Source organism: Lactuca saligna, chromosome 5 (genome assembly GCF_052625555.1).
Source record: "Lactuca saligna cultivar CGN05327 chromosome 5, ASM5262555v1, whole genome shotgun sequence".
Classification (NCBI taxonomy): Eukaryota; Viridiplantae; Streptophyta; class Magnoliopsida; order Asterales; family Asteraceae; genus Lactuca; species Lactuca saligna.
Window position 1 is genome coordinate 171115291 of NC_136421.1, and position 4936 is coordinate 171120226.

The 4936-nt window shown below is 31.2% G+C and overlaps 1 non-coding gene across 1 annotated transcript; it reads right to left on the reverse strand.

Annotated features, from left to right (window-relative positions):
• Nucleotides 1-4572: 4572 nt before the first annotated feature.
• Nucleotides 4573-4679, reverse strand: LOC144998970 (small nucleolar RNA R71). The gene has a single exon (XR_013660502.1). It is a non-coding gene; the product is annotated as a small nucleolar RNA R71 (small nucleolar RNA).
• Between the last annotated feature and the right edge of the window lie 257 nt (nucleotides 4680-4936).

Below are 4936 nucleotides of genomic sequence, written 5' to 3' on the forward strand. Positions count from 1 at the left end.
ATATACATAGAAATATATTTTCTATTATAAAATAAATATAGATTCACAGACATAGATTATTAAATTCAACCTTATCAACTCTATAACAATCCATCGACTAAATATAAAAAATGAAAAAGCTGATAAAACGTCCCTTGTGATTTTTTTTATTTTTTTTTATTTTTTTTTATCATTATATGCATAGTTTCAAAGCTACACGTATCGTTCTTTTCTAAGTATTTTTGTTGTGAAGTTTGATTTTCGTCAATCTTCAAATGCCTTTATATGACTTTGAAACTGTGTTATTGTCTTTATAAAAAGTTGCATTTAATTTTGACACAAAGAATCTACAAATACGACAGAGAAAGAAAAATATTTCTTTTTCCTTTTTTTTTTTTCCCATTCTTTCCACGTATTTCGTTTTCGTTACTAATAATTTTTTCTCGAAAAACAAATGAAAGTTTTCGTATATATCCGTCTTCTAATATATGAATTATGAAAAATTATTAATTATTGACGCCCTTCTAATAAATATCAACACTGTTAAAATGCAGATGGATATTCACATATAAAATGTCTATTATTGTCATTGTTTTATATATTTTTTATGAAGTGGATTCCCCAACCAAATATATAATATATTTTATTTTATATTAAATAAAAAGAATATATCCACCTTCTTATGATATAGGAAAAATAAACGATAACTATAACATTCAGTATTTTATACATTACAAGAAGATATTGACTAGAAATTTTAATAGAATGATATATTCACATAGTATATAATAATATATATATTTTTTACAATTTTGATTAAGTTATGTTTGTTATACTAACTGAAAATATAATTGATAGCTATAAAATTATTTAATAACATTGGTAAAAAAAACATCGGATAAATTAGACAAAAAAAATATATAATAACATAAAATATTATACAAAAGATAATATAATATTTTACGATAAATACATAATACATTTCATTAAACTAAAAATAGTATCAAATAACAATTCACAACTAATTATGTTAAAATGAACCGAAAGGACTATGTTGTAATTAGGGTTGTCAAAACTGTAGTACGAAAAACCAACCAATATGGTATCAAGTGTATCAAGAAAGTTGATAGTCAATATATTTGGTTACCAACATGTTTGGTTGGTAATGTCTTACAAATTCAGAATTTTTGTCCGGTAATGGTACAAAAGTTTGAATACCATGCTAATAACATATCATTCAATAATTGTGTGTGTGTGTGTGTGTATATATATATATATATATATAATATCAGTTGTTAGTTGTGTTTAGTGTTTACAGTTTTAAGAACATTATGTAAGTCATTGGTTTCGTTAGTCAATTATTATTACCGTGTTAAAGCCCAAAATTAAAACTTTACTTTACTGTTGCATTAATTGAACTTTTTTATATATTAAAAGAACTACGTAACTAATTTCTTTATTAAACGTTAAAATTACCCAATGTCTTTGTTTATATTTAAATCTTAAAATAGAAAATTAAAAGAAATTCGTATATATCATTAATAATTTGTACCAATCAAACTTATTGTTAGCCAAATATATTGATACCAAGTATACTTGGTATGATACTGATAGCAAAATTTTAAACCAACTATAGTTGGTACGATACAAGGTTTAAGATAAAAAAAATTGATACCATACCAATTCCACTCCAAAATGCAACAGTATAAATATATATCGGAAAAGTATTCTCCCCAAGTGATTGAGGGTTTACATTTTGTGATGGAAAAAATATGTAGATTTAGAAGTAGGAGTAAAGGTATTGTTTTTTGTTTTAAAAAGAATATGTTGAAATGATATTTCTTCCATATCATATCTGTTAATGATACTATCATATAATATTAGGATTGCAGTTGTATTTGAAGGTATTTCGAATTAGTTTATCCATATCTAATGGTAGGATGATTGTTGTATATATATTCGTTGATGATTAATGACAAAGATAGTGAAGTTATTTACCTTTATTGTATAAGAGCATTGACTCTTCCCCTTCATACCCATCTTCTTCACGTTCTCAACCCACTTTCTAAATACCAGTCAACACCATGGTTACACAAGGATATAATTTGCAACCTAAGGAAAACCCTAATTCGGAACCCAAGGAAAACCATAAACAGTTCTTTCACCCTGTGTTTGTGGTAACTAACATAAAAAATGATATACCTATAATTCTTGATCAACCTGATTATCGTTTTGCATCATGGGTTGAACTCTTCACCGTTGTTGCCTGATATGTGCATAATTAGTTAATTATTTAGCATATATTCTTAGTTATTTTTGATTAATTATGTGAATAATGTGGACAAAAGGTACTTAAAATGTTGTGAATTGTGTTTTCAGTCCAAAAGATATGCTTGGAAGCAAAAAAGAGAAAAGGGAAGCAATTGAAAATCAAAGAGTGAAAGAAGGGGATATACTCGGCGAGTAGATCGACCCTACTCGGCGAGTACACGAGGATATTCCAGAAGATAAATACGACTGCTGATTCAAGACGGATAAGTATGGATCTACTCGGCGAGTTGATTCTGCTACTCGCCGAGTACACCCTGTTTTAGGATATCTATAAAACACGAATCCTTATCTCATAGGAAGGAACCCCTGGCGATTTTTGAAGGTTTAGCTGCGACTAAGAGATTCAGAAGGCGCTAAGGAACCCTAGGCTTCACTATTTGGAAGAATTCAAGCAATTAGGTTAATTCTACTACTTAGACTTAGGAATTGAACATGTTTGCTTTAGTAAACTTTGTTTTTATGTTTGTTTCTACTGCAATTATGAGCTAAATTCGTTTTTTTTATGTTTGGGGAATACCAAAGAACTCCTATTGTTTGATTATTGATTATTGATTAATTGTCTTTTGGTGATTTATTAAATTAAGTTTGTTAAAGAAACTTACGCATTAATCACTACTATTTTCTGTTAATTGGAAGGCAATTAGGTTGCATGAACATCACTTAATTGTTAACCTCATATGTCTATGTGAATGCTAAACCATATGCTTAGAAGTAATGATTATGAAACTAAGATTAATAAGAAGATAGGAAGATTAATGTGTGAGCTTGTTTGAGAAACCATCAACAAGAGGTTAATTGAATTAATAACTTAATTGACCATTACAAATCTTATTTAATCCAAATAATTAATCTAGGGAATTAATTAGTTTAAACACTTGATCAACGCTTAAATTAGTTAATTGTCTAAGGGTTAGGAGTAATGAATATGAACCTAACTATTATAATTGGTAACTAATAGCAATTAATCTATCTTAAACTTAAATAACCATAGGAGTGAATTGGTTGAACCTAAATGGAAACATCTTTATCAAATTTGGTGAATAGTTGTTGCTTTAGTTAATTAGTTAATTTAGTTTGTCTAAGTTTCTAGTCTTGCAAAACTAGAGAAAAACCCTTTACTTTTATTATTTGTTTTAGTTAAAATTAGTTATTAGTTTAATTTTCCGTTCCCTGAGTTCGATACCTTACTTATCAATCTATACCACTTAAAGACAGGTTCACTGCCTTTGTGTGCTCAATTCATTAATAAAAAGTAGGGAAAAAACTAGTTGGTTTTACACACATCAAGTTTTTGGCGCCGTTGCCGGGGAACGGTTCTAAATAATTAAGTTAATTCCTAATTTTTTCGATCCTTTGTGTGAGTTTACTTGCATAAAGTTCATTTATTGCAATTTAGTAATTAGTAATTAGGTTTTAGTATCTGTTTTAGTTAATTTAAAACTTAGAATTTTTTTTTGAAATATCACTGATACTCGCCGAGTGCAATCGCACCTACTCGGCGAGTAGCAGTTTACTCAGCAGTAGATTTTCTTTATTTTTACAATCTTTTTGTTCTTTTTACGCTTTTTATTTTATTTATTTCAGGACTTTCATGACCAGAGGAGAAAACACACCACTAGTACCCCCGTTTGAAGACCCCGAATCCGCATTGAAAAGACACAAAGGGAAGGACGTAGAGAGTTCAAGCACACCAAAGAAATCACCATTGTCCAACTTGAAGACTGTTTTTGGAAAAAGAAGAGCAGTAAATCAGGAGATTCTAGCGCTTCTTTGATAATTGAGGAGCCAATTCAAGAAGATATTGGATACGAGACCGAGGAAGAAGAGGAGGCAACGTACGAGCAAGAAACCGAGTCGGAGGAAGAGTTAGCGTTCACTATGGCTAACATTGATGAAATCCCCATGGGAGAATGGAAGAAGAGGATGCGCGACGACCATAGCCTGGGACTTGTGCAACCCGCAATTCCTGCGACTGCTACCTTCGAGCTAAAAGGTCATATCCTAGCTTCACTCAAGGAAATACCTTTCTATGGGAAAGATCATGAAGATGCCTATAAACATTTGGATGAAGTAAATGATGTTGCTGATTACTTCAATATTCCAAATGTAACTCGCGAAACTCAACTACTTCGTATGATTCTGGTAACCTTCAAGGGTGCTGCTAAAGACTGGCTCAAGTCACTTCCTCCCAGATCAGTCACTACTTGGGCCAGAATGAAGGACGGATTTATTGATCACTTTTTCCCACCATCCAAGATAGCCAAATTGAAGAAGGCCATTGCAAACTTTGAACAACAAGCTGGAGAGTCCTTATATGAAGCATGGGAGAGGTACAAAGGTCTGCTAAGAAACTGCCCACACCATGATCTAAACAGCCAGCAAGAAGTTTCCATCTTCTATGATGGAGTCAATGTCACAACCCAGCAATTGCTAGAATCGCAAGGCCCACTTACAAAGAAGCCACCCCCGGTGATTAAAGAATTGATTGAAGAATTCTCTAAACACTCTAGAGAATACCACAACCCTAGGAACGATGTCACGAGGGGAGCCGTGTATGCTGCTACTGAAGATTTATCCGCGGTCATGGCCATGTTAAAAACCATGGATAGGAGAATGGACAAAATGG